Source organism: Eumetopias jubatus, unplaced genomic scaffold, assembly GCF_037043125.1.
Source record: "Eumetopias jubatus isolate StellerSeaLion01/CBP00866 unplaced genomic scaffold, mEumJub1_p1.0 scaffold_94, whole genome shotgun sequence".
Lineage (NCBI taxonomy): Eukaryota > Metazoa > Chordata > Mammalia > Carnivora > Otariidae > Eumetopias > Eumetopias jubatus.
Genome location: NW_028274900.1, coordinates 135,960 through 158,696, shown reverse-complemented (window position 1 = coordinate 158,696; position 22,737 = coordinate 135,960). Strand labels below are relative to the sequence as shown.

Here is a 22,737-nt window from a genome sequence, read left to right as displayed (position 1 = left end):
CACTGTTAGGATGTCATAAAACAATAACAAGGATGAACAAGTTTTTTTAATGTTTAACAAGGGCGTGACTTACTGTCTCAGCAGTTATCTTCAGGAAGGAAAGCTGAGACCTCCACTAATTCCTTTACTGAAGAAGAAGCGTGGCTTGGCTCAGAGAATAAAGCACTCTCATGACTCAGATTCTAAGCTCCAAATCTGACTCTGACCTTGGGGTGGTCACTTAACTTGCAGAGAGAGCAAAAATAAAGGTAAAGAACTTACAGGTAAATAACAATGTTGAAAATGCATTTATTCTTTTTTATGCATTGCCCATTATTCTACACTACAAAACTGCAAATAGACACTGCATTTGGATGAAAGCAATCTTTTGAGAGCATTGACCCACTCAAAATACCTAAGGAACATTTAAAGACTATTCTGGGTTCCCAGTCGAATGTCCTTTAAATTAGAAGCCATACATATTTTTACCACGAAGGCATGAACTATAAAAACAGCACTAAGGGGAAAGAAGCTAGGTGTATAACATAGAACAACACTGCTTTGCTGCCTCTGTTGGAAAAATAAAGTATGAGCATTATGATGAAATTAAGTTGATTCATTCTTATCACATCTAATAGGACTACTTAAAGAAAAACCACAAAGTGTCAGCAAATAACGATTCCTACTTCAATGGTAAATAAATATCTGCCACAATGATATTAAATTGCTTGAGATCAGACTCTAAGAGCATAATAAATTATTGCATATCTTAAACTTTGAGCCCAGAGCATTTTTTCAAAGAAATGCCTTCTTTTAGGAGGAGATTTAAGAGTCAGTTCTATTAATTGAGACTTCCTTGAAAATGGATTCAGCAAATATTCTTATTGTTTTCTAAGCAACTCATCAGCCTGGACATTTACCAGTCGAATTCAAAATTCATCAACATCTTTGATTTAAAGCAGCTATCATAAAAACAGACCTCTTAATATCATATCTTTTGATGATGTTCAGGAAAATCTCGTTATTGAAGAATACATACTATTTTTCATTAGCATATTAATTTAACAAAAGTTTATCTCAAATTTTTTAAAGCACTAAAAGCTTTCTCACAAAGAAGAAATCAGGATAAAGTTGCTGCAAAAACAGATAAAAGATTAGGCTGATCACTTAACCTATTAAAACACGTGATTACATCATTATAAGAAACATAATTAAATGTTCTTGATGCCATTAATTGTGTCAGCCCCATTAATTAACACTAGATGTTAAAAGGAAAATAATCCATTGATCTTTAAAGTTTATAGAACAAAAATCTTTTTAGTTCAATTTCCAATAAATATGAAACACTCTAAGTCACAGTTCCAATGGTCTTAATGATCTAGTTTGAGTTAAAAATAAAAGTTCCACTTAAATCCTATCACAGAAAAAAGAAGAAATCATCTTTGGATTTATTATCATACTTCAATTATCTGGAAACTGTTAGTTCAGCTCTCATAATTCCCGTAAAGATTTTCATCACCATGTCACAGAAAACTTAAATTATGTTTTTTTCCCTTTTAAAAAAAATTTAAATTCAATTAATTAACATATATTATTTGTTTTAGGGGTACAGGTCTGTCATTCATGTCTTATGTAATACCCAGTGCTCATTACAATACATACCCTCCCCAATGTCCATCACCCAGTTACCCCATCCCTCCCACACCCCTCCCCTCCACCAACCCTCAGTTTGTTTCCTGTAACTAAGAGTCTCTTACGGTTTGTCTCCCTCTCTGGTTTCATCTTGTTTCATTTTTTCCTCTCTTCCCATATGATCTTCTGCCTTGTTTCTTAAACTCCACCTATCAGTGAGATCATATGATAATTATCTCTCTGATTGACTTATTTCACTTAGCATAATACCCTCTAGTTCCATCCATGTCATTGCAAATGGTAAGATTTCCATTTTTGATGGCTGCATAATATTCCATTGTATTCACTGTATTCCATTCATCTGTCGATGGACATCTGGGCTCTTTCCACAGTTTGGCTATTGTGGGCATTGCTGCTATAAACATTGGGGTGCAGGTGCCCCTTCGGATCACTACATTTCTATCTCTGGCGTAAATACCTAGTAGTACAATTACTGGGTCGTAGGGTAGCTCTATTTTCAGCTTTTTGAGGAACTTCCATACTGTTCCCCCGAGTGGCTGCACCAGCTTGCATTCCCACCAACAGTGTAAGAGGGTTTCCCTTTCTCTGCATCATCGCCAACATCTGTCATTTCCTGACTTGTTAATTTTAACCATTCTCACTGGTGTGAGGTGGTATCTCATTGTGGTTTTGATTTGTATTTCCATGATGCCGAGTGATGTTGAGCACTTTTTCATGTGTCTGTTGGCCATTTGGATGTCTTCTTTGGAGAAATGTCTGTTCATGTCTTCTGCCCATTCCTTGATCGAATTATTTGTTCTTTGGGTGTTGAGTTTGATAAGTTTTTTATAGATTTTGGATACTAACCCTTTACCTGATATGTCATTTGCAAATATCTTCTCCCATTCTGTCAGTTGTCTTTTGGTTTTGTTGACTGTTTCCTGTACTGTGCAAAAGCTTTTTATCCTGATGAAGTCCCAATAGTTCATTTTTGCCTTTGTTTCCCTTGCCTTTGGAGATGTTTCTAGGAAGAACTTGCTGCGGCCGAGGTTGAAGAGGTTGCTGCCTGTGTTCTCCTCTAGGATTTTGATGGATTCCTGTCTCATCTTTAAGTCTTTCATCCATTTTGAGTTTATTTTTGTGTATGGTGTAATGAAATGGTCCAGTTTCATTCTTCTGCATGTGGCCGTCCAATTTTCCTAACACCATTTGTTGAAGAGATGGTCTTTTTTCCTTTGGATATTCTTTCCTGTTAAATTATGTTCTGGTCTGGGCTTAGAATTGTTCCATTCATACCTTTAAAAACTGCACTTTAGACTTGTCTTTGGGGCCTATGGACAGGGATCCAGCATTCCACTGTTTCCCAAGGACTACGGGTCTGGATACACATGTGGTCTACTAGATGGCACTCTGGAGGGAGACACCATGCCTGGCCTCTGCTCCTAGATTCACAAGTGACTCCTTCTGTGATTCTGGAGGTCCTTTAAAGACGTGGCATGAGTCTTTCATCTGTAAAGTAAGAATAAATTCATCCATTTTCTTACCCAAAATTATAGTAAGACTTTGGGGGAAAAAAGTACAAATTACAATTTCTTACCTAATTTCTGATTCTTTGTAGAGGAAGTAAAGGTTCTCTGGGAAAATTAAGGTAGTGGTTTGCACAGTCTTTAAAATACTACAAATAAGGGCCCCAGCAATCTCTTTTTAGTTACATTCAAAATGCTATAAGAGTTTATAACGGCCCCAAACTGGAAACAACCCAAATGTCCAGCAACAGGAAGTGGATAAACACACTGTGGGCCTATCTATATAATGGAATATTACTCAGCCATAAAAAGAATCAACTACTGTCAACGTCTAGTGCGTTGGGGTCCCTGGGTAAGGGTTGCGAAAGAACCAGGACACAGGGGATGCAGAGCAAAGGCAGCACTTGCAACTGCATGCTGTCGTTTATTTTCCACACAGCTATGTACTTGCAGCAATCAGATAAACATAACGACGTGTACTTTCACACATAATGGGATTAAACTAACATCCTTGAAGAAAGATACACAAGATTTATCAAGAACAGAATGTATCCTGTTTATGTTCGCTGAATTAAAGAATTCTCTCAGCCACCCTCCCTCTGGAGACAGTATGTTCTTGTCTCAAGGAGGAACACCTCTAATCTAGGCAAGAGCCACTTCCTGCTGATCCAGGCATCCAGAACTTGCAACATAAGATAAGGGGAAGAGAACATTTTCTCTTCCTGGCCCAGGCCTGCCTGGCTGTCCTTAACCTCACTGCAGTTCTCAAATGACCCTGGCTCGCAAGGGGCCTACAAGCCTATACCATCTCAAACTACTGATACATAAAAAACAATATGGACAAATCTCAAAAGACATTAAGCTGAATAAAAAAGCCAGACTCAAAGAATACATACTATATAATTCCATTTATATGAAAGCCAAGTAAAACTAATGGAGACAGAAATGAGATAGTGGTGGGGCACTTGGGTGACTCAGTCAGTTAAGCAACCGACTTGGCTTCAGCTCAGGTCGTGATCTCAGGTTCATGATCTTGAGCCCCGCATCAGGCTCTGTGCTGAGTGCAGAGTCGGCTTGAGGTTCCTTCTCCCTCTGCCCCTCCACCCATCCCCCCACCGACACCACTCACGCATGCACCGACACACTCTCCCTCCTCTAAAATAAATAAATAAATAAATAAAATCTAAAGAAAGAAAGAAAGAAAAGAAATGAGGTAGTGGTTACAATAGTGGGTAGGATAACTGACCAGAAAAGAACCCAGGAAAATGAGGAGGGATGGTCTATGTCTTGTTTGGGGCGATGGCTACACAGGTTTATACAATTATCAGAACTCACCAAGGTGAGCACTTAAAATGTGTGCATTTTATTCTATGTTACTTATATGTCAATAAAATAATCTTGTCACAACAACTCCTACAGGAGTTGCAATTTGCTGAGGACTCTTCCCCAGACCATAAGAATTGATTTAGAGTGAATAACAGTATTTACCTCTGGGGAAAAGAAATGGGGACCAGGATTAGAGTTATTGGTCAAAACGGACTCTAGCTTTATCTGTAATATTTTTCATCAGTTTAGCACCTTGCTGTTTTCACTTAATATATCTAGGAGATCAATTCACATCCGTATATAGAGCTGCCTCATTGCTTTCAAAGGTTACACAGTTGTGTCAGCCAGGGTTCGCTCAGGGAAGCAAAACCATTTAGAGTTATGATATTAGGGATATATTATAGAAATTAGACTCTATATTGGGGGGTAGCTGGGGAAGCAGAGATCCAAAAGGGGGAGTTGACATTTCAGAGGAATCACCAACCAGTCAACCTAAGAAGCCAGGCACATCCTGCTGCCAAAACAGGACCAAAAAGGAAAATGGGGGGCAAGTCTATGGGCAGCTGTTCCTTCTGCAGGTCTGTGGCAAAGTACCAGTCAGGAAGACATGGAGCAAAGAAAAGGACATCGAGCAAAGCTGGACATGGGGTAAAAAAGAGCAAGGGCCTGCTAAAAACCACCAGCACCCCTGAGTCTGTCTGGCACTACATCTCACTTCTACGCCCCTAAGAGAGTCATGATGCTGATCACTTCCATCTTCCAAGGCTTCCACCAATTCCTCTTTTAGACAATTCTAACTCAGGTATCCTCCAGGAAAGGGCATTCTGGGAAATGTTCTAGCTTACCCAGTTAGCTCTTTACAAACAAACACAAGACAGTATTTCTTTGTATGACTTTACCATAATTTAATCAGTCACCCTTTGATAAAAATTTGGGTGGTAACTGCTATTACAAATAATTCTTGAATATCCTGGTCAATCGCCGTGCACATATGTAGGAATGCATCTGTAGGATACATCCCCAGGCCAGGATCGGTGCAGGTTGATCCAAATGTCCATTCTTGGTCATATGGCCATGGAAGTGGGGCTCCAAACCTGGACCCAGCCTAGTGAGGTCCTTGCCATCTGAGTCAGAGAGTAGGTGTATGGTTTATGGCTCCACCAAAACTGCATTGTCCAGTTCAGAGAAAACAATCCCCAAAGGAAGGTGGACACTTCTTGTACACCAGATTTTCTCAGCCTTGGCACTATTGACATTTGGGGCTGGATAATTCTTTGTTTCCACACAAAAATATCTTCTGGAGGATGAAATCAATCCCCATTGAGGACCCCTGGAAAAACAAGTTCCAACCATAAAATGTTTCTGTTGTGAAAGATAACGCTTACCATGAAATGGAAAGGAAAATTTAGAAATAGAGCAATATCACTCTGCATAATAAGAGAAGAGTGATGTGGTATTTAAGAGTGACGGCCTGGGTGTAAAGGGGACAAGGATATTGGACGGAGAAAAAAGTAACTGAAGGACAGAGTCTGAGAGAAAGAAGTTCCCAAGACAGGAAAGTATGTACTACCAAGAAATGGAGGCGCTCCTGGGTGGCTCAGTCTATTGGGTGTCTGCCTTCGGCTCAGGTCACGATCCCAGGTCCTGAGATCGAGCCCCACGTCGGTCTCCATGCTCGGCAGGGAGTCTGCTTCTTACTCTCAGCCTCTCACCTTGCTTGTGCTCTCACTCTCAAGTCAATAAAACCTAAAAAAAAAAAAAGAGAGAGAGAGAGAGAGAGAGAGAGAAATGGAGTGTGCCCAAGGAGGAGCTACTTGGAAAATGTTTACATTAAAAAAAAAAAAAAGTTTATGTTTTAATTTTCCCTTAGGCTCTGAGAACAATCATTGTAAATACTGTACTCATTTTTTCCCCTATTTGCAATCCTCTCTTTTACCCCCAGATCTTCACGAAAAGTTCTCTACACACAACTGCCTTATTTATATCAGTGGTACTCTGGGGAAAAGAAGAAAGAAGGTGGTATCCAGAGATGAAGAGAGAGGAGAGCAAATGCCTAGACATGATGCTGCCAGGCAGTAGGATTTAGATTCCACACAAATACCTCCAAGAAATCACAGAAATATTACAGAGGAGGCACACTGGACTCCCACGTTGCATGGAATGGGGTGTTAAGCCATTTTAAGTGGATGTTAAAGGAAAGGTTAGCCATAGGAGGTGAACTTGGAAACATGTTACATACATTTTCATCATATGCATAAACAGAGATCTGGAAAGGTGTATAGAGTAAGAGCATGGACTCGAGTCAGGCTGTGTTTGAATCTCAATTCTGCCATTTAGAACTATGTTTCTTTGTGCAAGTTATGAAAGCCTCTGAAACTCCATATCCTCCCCAGTCAATAAGGAAACAGTATCTACCTTGTAGGGTTGTTAGGAGGATGCAATGAGGTACAGCTGTAAAGTGTTTAGATAAGTGCTTAGAATATAGTAATTGCCCTACAAGGGCTTGTGACGTAAAAGAAACCCATATACATCAAATTGTTAAGAATTATTTCTAGGGATTAGGATCATGGGGGGATTCAAATTGTCCACATTTAATACTCATTTCTGAATTGTTAAAATTTTCTACAATGATGCTGTGTTACTTACTAAATTGGGGGAAAACGATAAAAAGATTTCCACTTAGGAAAAACGCAACCCATTATCTTCACAAGCATTATCTTCGTGGTAAGCATTAGGAACCCCTTCTTTTCTACCATAAACGGTCACGTAATCAACTTACTATAAAGTTTTCTGTTAAAATAGAATACCTGTGTTTTAAAGTTCAAATCTGGACATGTGTCCAGTTCAAGATCTATCATCAGAAGACAAATAAGACTAACAAACACATTTGTTTGGATTTTACTTCTGTTTCTGGAGTTTGTTACCTTCATAGGACTCATTAGTGTTTGCATGTAAGAGAGAATATGCTTGAATCATACAAATCTTGCATTTCTTAAATAGGGACCCAGATTCATTCATTATTGGTAAATAATTAAAATTGCTATCAACTATAATATTCTTCCTTAAAATACATTACGGGGTTGACAAATAGAATTACAAATAGAGGACTCTGCCCTGTTAGTCCCATCTGGACACAATAACAAGACGTAAAATGTTCACGTTTGGAGATGTTTACAAATCACTATGTAGCTCCAAGTACCTCTTTGACCTTTTATACAGGTTAAGCTTGGTTTAAGCTAACAACAGATCCACAGATATTTGTTATACTTTTGCCTGTGTAAGGACTATAGTTAGAGCTTCCCAGAATTTAAAGACACACATGCTATTGTTCCTGGCTCCTGGGTGGCTTACACTCTCCTTGTGAGGACCACAAAGTTTCCTGGGCTAGTGGCAACAGAGGGGAGGGAAGAGGACTTGCATTAGGAGACTCTCAGATTTCCTTCTGTGCCCACGGCAAACGCCATCAGTCAGCCTTTTCTTTCCCCTTCTTTCTGTAACTCAGGCGAATCAATTACAGAAGCAAAAATAGCCCCACTAACCCAGGCAAGTGTGGGGCCCAGAAAACACTCTGGCAGCTTTGTTTTCTACGGTCTGGAGAATGAAGATCCCTGCAGCTTGTATGATGGGGACTATGGAACATCTAGAACAGAATTCGCAACCTTGGATTTATGACCAGTAGGAGACACGAGGAATATTAAACAAATCGAGGATTAGATGCTACTGTCAACCAACACATTAGGAGCCCTCACCCAGCTATTTATTTCCATATTCTGGCAAAGACACTCCTCCCTCATTTTGGAAATTTCTGTTCTCCTCCCCACTCCAGCCATGTGGTTACAACGGGAGCCGGTATGCTCTTACATGATCCAGCCCTCCTTGTCACAGCTGATTGGTCCAAGGGTGAGAAGCCACCTGAAATGGCCAATTGCAGTTCTTCCCCAGTATTTTTTTGACATGGATCTGGGAAAAAGAGAGTCTGTCTCCCTGGTGGAAAAAAAGTTGTAAAATGGGAAACTGTTAAACAAGGTGTCAATAACCCTATAACTGCCAAGTAGAGAAAGCTGGTTGGCAGTGGGAGAAAATAAAGCCAGCACTAAGAGAAGTGGAAACCAAGAAAGAGGCCCTTCCTCTGATTTGGTCGGCCTACTCTTCTTCCAATTATGGCAGCTCCCCCAAGATCTTTCCAATAAATCCTCCTTTTTCTTAAACTACTTGAATATGGATTTCAGACACCTGTCTAAAGTATAGTGACTGAAATACATTTTTCCCAGCACACATATATTATGGAGCAATCCTTAAATATGGCTTGGGTACAACCAGCCTATTTTTTGACAGAACAGATTCAGCCTGATACTGATATTCTATGGGCTTGATGTTGTAATGGAGTTCTCTAATTAGCAGAGGTTTCATACCAAGTCGGTGTGATAGATTTTATCACTGGGCTATTAGATCACTTTGATGGAAAGACTCTGAACGTGATACTTCCTCTTCTTGTCTTTGATCAACATTGCCTTTTATGTATTAGGTGACAAGCGGCAAACTTCAGGAATCCTTTGGTGAATGTCATTTTCCCACTGTAAATTGTCCTGTATGTAAATGACTTTTGGTCAGATATCAGGGCATCACAGGACTGAAAGAAATCTTACTACTTTCACAGACCATTTGTTGGAAGCCATCTTAAGTCTGGTAAAAATCTCCCGTAATCAGGTATGTGTTATGCAATCAATGCAACCTCTTTAGAACACTTCTATATTACTACCATCAATCCAAAAAGCAATAACACCATTTTCAGTGATATCCAATACTATTACAAAATACTAGTCAATACTATTACTATACTCTCATAGCTAGTTCGGGAACTCTCAAGTCTCCTCTTTCTCAGTCCTTTAGGATAGAGATCAATATGCTTTCTTATAAAAAGGAACAATAACAGTATTAAAACAAAACAGTAGCGTAAATAATAAACCATGCAATCTCATTTTCTTTGTGAAATAAGTTATTACAGTATTGCTGATTGCGTGCAGAGGCAAAATGCTACCAGTGGCAACTGCAGTAAATTCACTGGGGTTCATTGGCATACTTTCAAGAATTTAGAATGACTCATGGAATGAGTGTTAATGGAATGAAAACCTCCATTCCATCTACTCAGCGCATGGCAAGCCAATCTAATTGTTTTTCCCTAAAGCAACCAATGCAACAGTCAGGTATTTATGCGGCCCATTATTTCCTTTTATCCTGGAAGAAGCAGGAGCCTTGAGAGACAAGATCTAGGGAAGTCCTGAGATTTTTCTTTGACTTTTATGAGATTTCCTAAATCCGCACATGTTTGAAAGCCAGGATCGAACCATCAACATAGGTAATCACAGTGTTTAAGGGAGAAACTGTATGTTAGTAAATGAATATTTATTGGGTAACTACCACGGATTAAGTTCTGTGCTAGACACTCTTAACCTTATAACCTAGTTATATAAACTATATGTAGTTGTATACAACTATGAAACAACTATGAAAGGCGGTATGAGAACGTAATTAAAACTAATCTGTGTAGTGTTCATCCAACCCCATGCTACTCAAAGTGTATCAGCACTACCAACAACATCAGCACTACCTGCCTGGGAGCTTATTAGAAATACACAATCTCAAGCCCTATCCCAGACCTTCAAAATCAGAGCTGCATTTGGATAATATCCCCATTTGTACGTTCAAGTTTGAGAAGAACTGATTTCACCAACTCCCTTGCCTTATAATTGAGGAAAATAAGGCTCAGGGAGGTGAAGTGATGTGTCGTCACCAAACAGCTAGTTACGGACCCAGCTGGGATTCCCAGGTCTCCTCACTAGCAGGCTGATGGACTCAGGGTACTGCAGGATTTCAGACAAGACGAAGTTAAGTGTGTTTCATTCCCTCAAATGACTATTGATTGTTCCCACCATCTCCATTCAAAGCACACACCGAGGGCCTGAGTGAACCCAATCATTCAGCCTCCTCCCGAAACCCCTTGCAGGCCAGGCTCACAGCAGCCTCCTTCACTTCAGTCCTCCCTGGAGGGACCTCCCCCTGCACAGGTCCCAGTTCTAACCCTTTCCCGGAGGCCCAGCTAAACAACTAGCCGCTTCATGAAGCCTTTCTCAATGACCCCAAACCCCTTTAGTCTCTCCCTTCCTAATTTAGATTTGCTCCTACGTTCTGCAGAGTACATCTTAGTTCCCTATTACAGCCCAACATTACAGCATTTTCTAACTTTCTGCACTATACCTATTGGCAAATGCTTTCATAATGATAATATAGATGCAATCTTTTTCTCTATTGCCCTTTTCATAAATTGGATCCGTGTCTCCTTTCCTAACTAGTTTGCTTTTATCTTATTGTATTAGACTATCATAATACCAGGCACAAAAATAATTCTAAACTCTTAATGGTAGAAGGGACCAAGCTCTTTCCCAATGCAGGGACCCCCGCTAAAACATCCCTGAGACACAGTCATTGAGTTTTACTTGCATCCTTTCTGTGTTGGAATTTTCTACATTTTTAAGGCAGCATTTTTTTTTATTCTGAATAACTTCAGCTGTTAGAATATTTGGGGCTGAAATCTACTTGCCTCTGACTTGTAGCGTGTGTCCTCAGTTCTGCCCTTTCAGGTGCTTTAGAACAGGTCAGATAATATCTTCCACAGGAGAGTGCTGCAAGTATACCAACTAACTGGCCAGAAGTGATTTGGCAGCACAAGGCAGGCCTAGCAGTTAGAAGCAATAAAGATTCTTTCATTTCAAGCCTGTATCCTGCATTTCCTGCTTCCGTACTTCCTAATGAATTCATGCTACTAATAAGTTTGTGTTGAATACCTAATATGTGCTAGTCTCTATGCAGGATGTGCCTTTCTGGGGGTTACTGAAACAGAGGAAGATCAGGAGATCACACACATCCTTGACACAATGCAGAATAGAAAACAAGTTTCCCAGTGGAAGCCTGGGGGCCACTGGATCCCACTCTGCATTTCATCCAGGTCTTCCTCAATGTCAAAGTATAAACCCCTCTAGTCATTGCTTCTCTCCCATCCTCCTCTCCTGATCTGGTTCTGTATTTCTCCCTGGGCAAGTGATTTTTCTCACGGCTGCTCTCCTAGATAATCCTTTCCACGATGCATTCTAGAATTCCAACTCCAAAGTAAATAAACACCCCTAAACCCTCAGTCTTTTCCCAGAACTCTCTCTCTACCTGCCTGCTAAAATTGCCACTGGGCGCCTGGGTGGCTCAGTTGGTTGAGTGACTGCCTTCGGCTCAGGTCATGATCCTGGAGTCCCGGGATCGAGTCCCGCATCGGGCTCCCTGCTCGGCGGACAGTCTGCTTCTCCCTCTGACCCTTCCCCCTCTCATGTGCTCTCTCTCTCTCTCTCTCTCATTCTCTCTGTCTCAAATAAATAAATAAATAAATAATCTTAAAATTGCCACTGAGGATGCTGCCTCCTCTATTAAAGTGAAGGCTGCTCATTTTCCCACACCACACAGTCAGGGAAGGAGGGCTTGGCATCTTGGAGCCTCCTAATGGCCTTCCAGATTTTTGTGCATTCATTCTCTCATTCACTCAGTAAATAGTGAGTGTCCCCTATGTTTCAGAGACACACCGGGGCCCTTTACCTAGTGTACAAACACCTCTTTTACGGTTACTAGAATGTATTCTAGTTACAAGAGTCCCTAGAGAGTCATGTGACAAGTTCCTTTCTGCTATAGAGACAATTTGTTGTTGCTGGACAACTACAACATTAAAGCAAAAATCGCTGAGTTGAGGGCACATTTTCAGTCGGGTTTCTGAGCTCCATGTGCCTTTCTAGGGGAGTGAGACTACCACTACTGATGATGATTACTACTTCCTCATCATATTACAATTTGGGAGGGGCGTGGATTCTACTTTCACATATTCAAGAGAGTGAAAGATAAACAAAGGAAATTAGTAATGCGAAAGGTTTAGAGAGGTTTTGTTTTTTTTTTAAAGCTTTTATTTGACAGAGAGATAGAGAGAGCAGGAACACAAGCAGGGGGGGTAGGAGAGGGAGAAGCAGGCTTCCCGGCCACCAGGGAGCCCGATGCAGGAACCTGAGCTAAAGGCAGACACTTAACGACTGAGCCACCCAGGTGCCCCGGTGTATAGAGTTCTATCATGCTTTATAATGAGATACCTGAGGGCAAATACTACTGGAAGATCCATACCTTTCTGCTTCCTCCTTAATGATGCAAGTTCCAATGAAGCTGGTGTTTGCAATCTTCCCTCAACACTTTGAACTATAAGGAACCTGAGGACTAAGGGACAGGGTGGAAATATGGGCCATTATTTTGGTGGCTTTTTGTGGATTTCACAAAGCTGCAAGGGCCAAGTGGCTCTAGAGAAGTCCCCTGGTTGACACCCAGGCCATGTCAGTCACTCTCTCTCACCAAGGCTTCACCACCTCAAGGAGTTTACCAGCTGAACTTCATTAACCAGTCGGCCCTGAAGAGTCTTCAGTCAGCTACAGGATATGTTTTTTGCATTCTGTTTTATGTTGTCTTTTCATCCCCAAGTAAAGCTGTCTGCAAACAGAGACCAATTCTACCTTTTTATCTATTAAAAAAGGCATAAAATCTATACATGTTGAATTGAGACCTCTCGTACTGTTCTCATCAGAATATACAGTTTTAAGAGCGGTGTGCAAAGTCTATTAGCGGAGCACTCCAGGTCATGGAAGCCCCTTCCGACTCACCTGGGGCTACCTGTAAGCAAGTAATTAATAAGCTTTTTTTAAATGACAATATACTAAAAAGTATAGCATCTAATAGCTTTTTGTCGCATAGACAAATATATAGTTCTAAAACAGAAGTACAAAATGGATGGGTTCTGATATTTTACCTAGGTTGAAAGCTGGCTTTTAAATAGCTGTAGCATATTGGTTGGCATCATGGAGGTGAATCTGAATTTCCAAGCAGGAATGCTTCACATTTCTGAATATCTGAATAAATGAGTTGTTCAAAGGTATTCACCACACACATACACACATACACACTTTGATCACTGGCAACTTTTCCCTGGATTAGTCAGGCTTGAGTCAAGTATGTTCACCCACTCTGCCTTTCACCAGTGCCATCTCTTCATATACCCGTAACTATCTGGCACAGGGTGAAATCATGATTTAGCAAAGGGGCAAGTAGGAGGCTAAATGGAGTGCTATCTCCCGTAATTGCTATTTAAGCGAGACAATAAAAAGGATGAAACAAATTAAATTAGCTAAGAAGCAAGAGCATCCCAATGAACTGGCCAAGATAATCAACTTGGAAAATTAGCTATTAAACCTCCACACATGCTCATTTTCATAATATTTTGTGTGTGCTTGTGAAACGCAACCCCCCATTGAAATTGCTGGGATGAAGGTGCTCTTCATTTCTCTGAGATAAGTCATTTGCAATTGGTCTTAATGAAGTTGGTAGTGAGATCTGTTGTTAATGCCCTAGTTCATCATTTTCCATTTCAGTGCTAGAGTGTTTTGATTGGGGTAGGGGAAGTACATAAAAGAGGAGAGCAGTTGACTCAAACTAGTTACTTCTCTGAATTTTTCTACCTGACTCTATTCTCATTTTCAAATATGTGTACTAGAGTATGAGTTTGGGGTTGTATTATTATTACCTTCGTGTTATCATCGTCGTCGTCATCATCATCATCATTTAAATACCTGATCTTTACTGATTTTCAGACTACCTTTATTTTTATGAGATTTAATAATTCTTATTTTTAAAATATTTTCTATCTCATCATCCTTGTCTCTCCATGTTAGCCACTCTTATATATAGGTCTTCATACTTACAAAGAGTTAATTCTTTATTACTCATGGCAGTCATCAAAAAACCACAAGCAGTAATATAATCTATAGACAATAAATATCTATGCTTCATTTTACGCAATTATTCTAATTTTATAGTCCATGGAGCTGTTATTAGAATACAAAATTTGGGTAGCCAAATGAGTTTATTTAATATACTTCTTTCTTTCTCTTCTCTGTAGTTTCAAGTTTTTATTTAAATTCCAGTTAATAACATAAGCGTAATATTAGTTTCAGGAGTAGAATTTAGTGATTCATCACTTACACAGAACACCCAGAGCTTATCACAGCAAGTGTCCTCCTTAACCCAACACCCATTTAGCCCATCCCCCAACCCACCTCCCCTCCCGCAATCCTCAGTTTGTTCTCTATGGTTAAGAGTCTTATCTGTTCTATAGTTTGCCTCTTTCCCCCATGTTCATCTGTTTCCTTTCTTAAATTCCACATATGAATGAAATCATATAGTATTTGTCTTTCTCTGACTATTTCACTTAGCATAATACTCTCTAGCTCCATCCATGTTGTTACAAATGGCAAGATCTCATTCTTTTTTATGGCTGAGTAATAGTCCATTTATAGACATATTGTACTATATATATTTGTGTATATGTATATGTATATATATACACACATATGTGGAATAATACTCCATGTTATATATGTATCTATAAAATCCACATGTCTTCTTTATCTCTTTATCCATTCATCATTCGGTGGACATTTGGGCTCTTTCCATAATTTGGCTATTGTTGATAATGCTGCTATAAACATCAGGGTTGCACTCCCTTTCTACTCATTGCTTTGCTAGATCATAATGGCTACTCAAGACAAAACAGGTATTGAAGCATGTAATTGAAACTGAAAATTTTTTAATAGAAAGAGGAGTAATGAATTTGGATGATTCACAATCAAAAATTATGAGAGCTGCTGTCCTGAAGATTATTCAGATAAGAATGCTTTAATTGAAGATTATGACAGTTAATTTCATTTGTCAACTTGACCGGACTAAGGGATGCCCAGATAGCTGGTAAAACATTGTTTCTGGGTGTGTCTGTGAGGATGTTTCTGGAAGATATTAGCATTTGAATCATTTGAGTGAGTAAAGATTGCCCTCACCATTGCAGGTGGGCATCATCTAATCTTCCAATCTTGAGAGGCTGAATAGAACAAAAAGACAGAGAGGAAGGGTGAATTTGCTCTCTGCCCTCCAATATCAGTTTTCTTGGTTCTCAGGCCTTTGAATGTGGACCAAGACTTACACCATCACCCCCAGTTCTCAGGCCTTCAGACTCACACTGGGACTTACCACTGTCGGCATCCCTGGTTCTCAGGCCTTCCGGTTCGGATTAGAACTACACCATCAGCTTTCCTGTTCTCCAGCTTGCAGATGGCAGATCATGGGACTTCTCAGCCTCTGTAATAATGTGAGCCAGTCTCTCATAATAAATCTCTTTCTACATAGTATCAAGATAGATAGGTAGGTAGCTAGGTAGGTAGGTAGATACAGATATCCTATTGGTTCAACCCTGATTATTTATAGAGATTAAAAACACATCCTTTCCTAATGGAGTATTAGTTTTGCCTACCCATCTTCCTCTTGGTTTATCTTCATGGAGCTATTTTTTCCCCCACCAAATATTTGACTCCACTCCCAAAGAAAATAGTTTCTATAGCCTTTTCCTTGTATATGTGAATAAGCTACATTCTGAACTTGGAGCAAGATTGAGTCATCTCAGAACTGTCAGACCAGAATTTCAGAGATCTCATATGTATCATGGAGTAGCTTAACAGTAGGGGTTCTATGGGCCTTGGGTTGTAGAAAAGTACAAACTTATGCCTGGTACTGAGAAAGCCAATTTTAAAACGAAATAGTGCTCTGCATATTCAGTCTTATTTATTCTTTATCATTTGAGAAGAAAAAAAAAAAAGGAAGACCAAATGAAGAGGGAAACTCTACATCAAAATGAGAAGATGATACTTCAGGCCAAGTGTCTGGCATTAGTATTAATTTCAGCTAAATAGATAATGCCTAATGGGGCTCTTGTCTGAGGAGGAAGTTGGGTGAGGGGACCCCGGCCATGGTGACCTCACTTCCCTGACAACAGAGCCCATCAGAATTTGGAACCCAGGTAACCAGGAACCCACATTCCAGAGACAGCCCCCGGCCCAGCTCATTACATTGCAGATAGTGAAACCAAGATGTTCACGTGCTGTGTTCCCAGATCCGGAGGTTGCCGACGGAAGAAAGCGCGCCCAGCAAATGCTGTCTCAAGATGTCCTTTCAGGGCTCCCCACCGCCTCTGGCCGTTTGGTCGGAAAGACCACAAGGTGACACCAGGAGTCCCAGAGCCGGCCACCCAGCCCCACAGGGTCTAATCCACCTGTGCAGCCCCAGGTCCCCACCCGTGTGTGTGTGTGTGTGTGTGTGTGTGTGTGTGTGTGTGTGTGTGTGTGTGTGTGTGTGTGTGTGAAGAGGGGTCATGTAGGGTGGGCCAACCCCATTCAAGAGCAGGCTGATGAGGGGTCAGATACCCAGTGGGCAGGTCTTGTTCAAGGTCAAGGGTGGCTGGGTGGGACGGGGTGTGTGCGGATGCGAGCTTCTGCCCTGGGTTTATCCCAATTGCCCTGGAGCGGGGGTCACCGTACCGCGTGCAGGGCTGGGCACGCACAGGTGTGTCTGATCTGGGAGCAGGAGGGGGACAGGGCAGGGGGACAGGGAGGCTGGCTGGGCAGGGCTGTGATGCCTCTGGGCCGGCTACCCGTCCCTGTCTTTGCAGACCACGGATGAAATCGGGAGGAGGCTGGCGGACAGCCGTGACGTTTCCGCGACCTGGGGCGTGACCCCACAGGGGTCCCCAGGAGCAGGTGCTGGGGATTGCGGGGGAAGGCCTCCGACACCACCCAGACCACTGTCCCTGGTGGTCATTGAGTGGATTGTGCTCCAGGAATGGAGCCCACGGAGACCGAGCTCGAGGCTGAGAAGCCTGGGGCGGGGTGCCTGTGGGTGTGTGGGGACGGGTCGGGGCCGGCCCCACAGGGAGGAGCCCTGAGAGGCTGGTGTGGGGCCAGGAGCAAAGACTGTGTGCAGAGCACCCAGCGGGTGGACTGCAGTCGGGGAGACGTCCCGGGGAGGGCACCTTCCTGGCTGCGGCTTCTCTGGGAGGCTCTGGGCTGGGCTCTGTCTTGCAAATACCCACGGAGAGCAGGCACGGGGGTGAGCTTTCCTCCTCTCACAGATGTTCCACGACCTAAGGAGCTAGAGCCGGCTCCAACTCCCTCAGCAGCTCTACAGGGAGGGGTGGTGCCTGCAGAGACTTCAGCAGGAGCCCAGGAGCCGGCAGTTGACCCGGCACCTGCCCACGGAGAGCCTGACACCGACCCGGAAGGGCCTGCTCGACAACCTGTGCCCGGAGAGCCTGCCCCTGTTCCTGCCACTGTTCCTGCCGGAGCCAGGGCCCCTGTGCCTGCCCTGAACTGTGGCCCTGCTCCTTCCCCAGACCCCGCTCCTGCCCTGGATCCTGACCCATCCCTACCCCTGCCAGTGCCCCTGTCCCTGCCCCTGACCCAGATACTGCCTTGGTTCCTCTATGTGCCATTGCTGCAGACCCTGTCCCTCCCCTTGCACCTGCCCCTTCCCCTTCCCCTGCTTGTGCTCCTGTTCTGGCCCCTGACCCAAGTCCTGCCCCTTCCCCTGCCCATGCCTGTGTCCCTGTTTTCGCCTCTGACCCAAATCTTGCTCCCACTCATGTCCCTGCCCCTGCCCGTGCCCCTGCAGCTGCCACTTCCCCAGCACCTGCCTGTGCACCTGTTCTTGCCCCTGCTCCGGATCCTGACCCAGCCCCTGGCCTGGATCCTGCCCCTTCCCCTGCCCCTGCCTGTATTCCTGTTCTTGCCCCTGTCCCGGCTTCTGCCCCTGCAACTGTCCATTGCCCTGCCCCTCCCTCTGCTCCGGTGCTTGCCTCTGACCCAGCTCCTTCCCCTTTCCCTACCCGTTTCCCTGCCCCTGCATGTGCACCCATTCCTGCCCATGACCCACCTCCTGCCCCTGCACCTGTCCGTTCCTCTACCTGTGTCCCTGTCCGTGCCCCTGCCAGAGCCGATGCCCCTTCCCCTGCCTGGGTCCCTGCTCCTGCCCCTGCCCCTGCCAGAGCCGATGCCCCTTCCCCTGCCTGGGTCCCTGTTCCTGCCCCTGCCCCTGCCAGAGCCGATGCCCCTTCCCCTGCTTTCCAGGGCCGCGGGCCCTTCCCTTGGCCCTGCCTGTGCTCCTGTACTTGCCCATGACCCAGCTCCTACTGTGCATCCGGCCCCTGTCCCTGCTCTTGCATCTGGCCCTGCCCATCCTCCTGTTCCTGCAGGGCTCCCAGAACCACAGCCAGAGCCCACATCCTCGTGGGGAGAGCCCCTTGTACAATTCCCCTTATTTCCGTCACCCGACCCTGATGCCCCGCCAGATTGTTTCATCCCCTCCCACTGTGTTCTTTCTCTCTGGTACATATTAACTGTTATATTATCTTTCCTTATCCTCTACGCTGTTTATTATTTATTTTAAATAAAATTAATTGTTTTCTGTTGGACAAGTCTGCAGCATTAATTATATTCCCAATGCTGTGCCACCGCACCCCAGAACATTGCTGCACAATATCTGCTTCCGCAAAGGACACCCTGAACCAGAAGGCCTCCCTGCCCATTTCTCCCCGAGCCCAGCCCCTGGCAACCCCTAAGCTGCTTTCTCTCTCTGTTCCTTTCCTGGGTGTTTCCTGTACGTGGAATCACGCAACAGGGGCTTTTGCGTCTGCCCCCCTATTTTCAAAGGGAACTCGTTTCCTTCTGTATTTATTGGACACAGAATTTCCCTTATTCGATATTGAAATGCCTGGGGGTTACAGATCAGACGTAATCAGAGAGGCCACTTTAGGAATTATGGGCACAATCTTGGGGCCGAGACCCCTGTTCCTGCTGGGACACCTCAGCCTGACCCCAGACAGGACAGGGCTGGTTCCTCCTGTGGCCCACACAGAAACCAGGGAAATGCAGAAAGCTGGAAGACACACCCCAAAGGGCAATGCATTGCTCACAACCCCAGGCCAGAGAAAGGTTTCAGCGGACTCTGGTCCAAACCACGCTCCAAGTCACTGGGTTCCACAGGGAGAGACCACACGCATGCAAGTCCAAGTGGGGACAGGCACGGGGGGAGTCAGAGAAGCGGAGCTACCAGGGAAGGACTCTGGCAAAAAAAAAAACTCTATGGAGGCAGCGCTGGTCACCCTCAGACCGGCAGGTGTCTGGTCTGGGGACCAGCAGCCCTGGGGAGAACGTGAGGAAGCGGAGGTCCCCTGGAGGAAAGGGTGACGGCACCCCTGTCTGGGAGGACAGTGCGCAGCACCCATCCCAGCCTGCAGGTGCACCCATCACCTACTGTGGGCAGCTCAATCCCAGCTTGTGGAGGGAAGACCCGTGTCCATAATCCCCTATTTGCAACAGAATCCATAAAGGGGAGTTTGTGGGTCAACACGTATACAGTGTTTAAGGTACAAGTCTCGAATTCCAACATCCATGGTCTGCTTGTCCACCTTGAGCCTTGTTTGGGAAGCAGGGGTGGGGACGCCCGGGGCTGTGACCTGTGGGAGGGGTGGGGAGGGGGAGCTCTGAATGGAGTGACCAAAGCACACGGGGTGACCTGCCCAGGAGGGACTCTCTCGGGCCCCAGCCCCTCTCCTGACCTCGCGCACGATGGCGAGGGTGTGATGATGAAGGTGCTGGCCCTTGGCTGGCCAGTTCCGTAGCTGGTGTCGGAGCTGCTCAGGCTGCACACCGGGCTCTGATCCCAGAGCTGGCGCGAGAGCTGAAGCTGCAGCTGCCCCAGTCTCGGGAGCTGCGGCTCGCATCGCTGTTGGACCTGCCTCGAGCTCTGGGGCAGGTACTAGAGCTGAATCCCCCTCCAGAGATGATCTAGATCCGGTTCCGCACTTGGACAAGGCTCTTGAACCCACGAACGGCTTTCCTCCCCTGCCCATTTCATGGATGACAAAACTCGGGGCGGTGACGGGACCGGCTACCTGGGGGTCATGGCTACGGGGGGATTCAGCCCAAGGATCCTGCATGCCCTTCACCTCGTGCCTCATACAGGTCGGTCCTGAGCTGCCCGAAAGGGGGAAGGGCCTGAACCGCTGCTCCCGGCACCTGATCCCACCTGATCAGAGACTCTCGCCAGGGACGTGAAGTCGTCGTTTGACCTCTGCTCCGGCCAGCCCCACGTGAGCAGGGACCGTGCTTCCTCACCGCTGGGTCCCCAACCCCAGAACAGTGCCTGGTAGTGGTATCAGTTCACATTGTAGTGAATCACAGGGATCCCCCAGCAGCCCCTTGATGTGGGGGATGTTGCTTACAGAAGAGAGATCTGGGCCACAGACTTGTGTTCACTCTTTCATCCACTCGTGCAGCATCCCCACCTGTGTCTGTTTGCTGGAATTCAGAGGGGACCCCCAGACACCCTCCCTGCCCTCGGAGCTCCCAGCCCAACCCGTAGGTCAGCATCTCACCTACAGTCCGCAAGGGGGCGATACAGAGCTAGAGCATCTCTAGCACCAGACCTTGCAGGAGGCATGGAGCTGGGCCTGCCCTGGTGGCAGCTAAGATCTAGAACCATCTGACGCACTGGAACCTGCCCCAGTGCTGACTCGAGCCAGCCGTGGAAGGAGCTCGAGAGCCTGAGCCAGTGCCCCCACATACTAGAGCCCGTCCAGCTCCGACCCGATAATACTGGTATTATCAAAATCATTCTGTAGACAGAACCCGAGAGAAATATTATGCTTGTATATACCCCACCCACTACCATACCGTACAACACTAGTAAAAAACAAGAACCACTAATCAATCACCAATTACATAGGATATGATCTGCACTATCTTCACAACTGATAAAGGCTAAAATATGTTTAATTCTAGCTTTGTTAACATAGGTATCCTTCTTGAAATGATCCTAAATATCTTCCTAGCTCTGGGGAAAATCTGAAAGAAGCCCAGAGCTGATATATTTAATGTCATTCAAACCCAAACTACTTATTCCCAACAAAACAATCAATTGTGAGAAGTTGATGGACAAAGCAAAAGGGTAGAAACCCTATATATGTATATCCTTTCAGCTCCCTGATGAGGTACATTCATAAAAAGCAGTCTCAAAGCATGTAACTCCTATCAGGTATCAAATCTGCCTAATTTCTATAAAATTTATTTAGACCAATCCAATAATTCCCAGTATTTCAACAAATATTGATAATCCCTTATTATCAACAGGTTTAACACGCACAGCAAAATAAAATAGTAAAATAAGAATAAATACCAACACACAAATAAATAAGTACAAAAGCTGACCGACCTAGGAGAAAAGGGTGGGGTGACCCACTTCAGCAGGCCACCACTGAGGGCCTCCCCCAGGAGATGACCCTTGAGTCCTAAATGGGAAAGACTGGGCAGATGGACAGCACCGGTACAGGCAGCGGACTGGGCTAAATTAATCCAAGACAGGCTCTGAGCCTACAGTAGGCAGGGGCCCTATCTTTGTGGGTCATGATATCAAGCTTCTTTCCCATCAATATTCTCACCATTTCTACCATTTGGATCACAATCCAGTTTTTACTTTTCTTAAGGTCTAGCCCATACAAAAAGATTTCCTCTTATGATGCAAACTATCCATCAGTGACTTACCACCATGGGTCTGTCTTCATGTGAGTGAGTGACAATGAATGGCACACCGATATTTGTGTTAAATGCTTGTGTGCCTCATCCCCTTGATGCTACAACAATCCAATGTAAAACAGACTGTTATCACCCCCATCTTATAATATGCCAAGAAACAAGGGTTTGGCAAAGAAAAGTTATCTTCCTTTTAAAGCCTATACTCTTAAACACTCTGAGCTGATGGGGACCTAAATATGAGTCAAACACAGTCCCTGACCTCAAACAGCTTACGTTCTAGTGTCCAGGAAAAACAGAATGAACTCAAAAAAATAATTATAGGGTGAAAATAACTGTCATAACTGAAGCAAAAATAAAATGTTACAAAAGTTCAGAGGAAGAAAGACCCCCAAATTCTAGGTGGGAAGAAAAAAGTTTTGGCGAGTGTTTTTGATAATAGTAGCCTCTTAGCTGATAGCTTAGCTTACTAAAAAGGGGAAAGGCATTTGGATCAGAAAACACTGTAAGCAAAACACAGAGATGAAGAGGTATGAAGTACACTCAGCAATAAAGCGGTTCGAGTATTCTGGAGCTTATGGCAGAACAAAACAGTGGTCCAGAGCCCAGGGTCTGTAACCAGTCTCTGGGTTCAAATCCCACCCCATCATGACTGATCTGTAATCTCGTACAAGTGACTTAATCTCCCTGAACTACAGTTAATTCAGCCATAAAATAAGACCACCACCTAACTTATGGGT

General features: G+C 44.2%; 1 long non-coding RNA gene across 1 annotated transcript; it reads right to left on the bottom strand.

The window, feature by feature from the left end:
* Positions 1–2,505: 2,505 nt before the first annotated feature.
* Positions 2,506–15,943, bottom strand: LOC148161671 (uncharacterized). Its single transcript, XR_015767412.1, has 3 exons — positions 15,612–15,943; positions 6,034–6,209; positions 2,506–3,120 (listed from the first exon to the last, which is right to left on the bottom strand). It is a non-coding gene; the product is annotated as an uncharacterized LOC148161671 (long non-coding RNA).
* Positions 15,944–22,737: the final 6,794 nt, after the last annotated feature.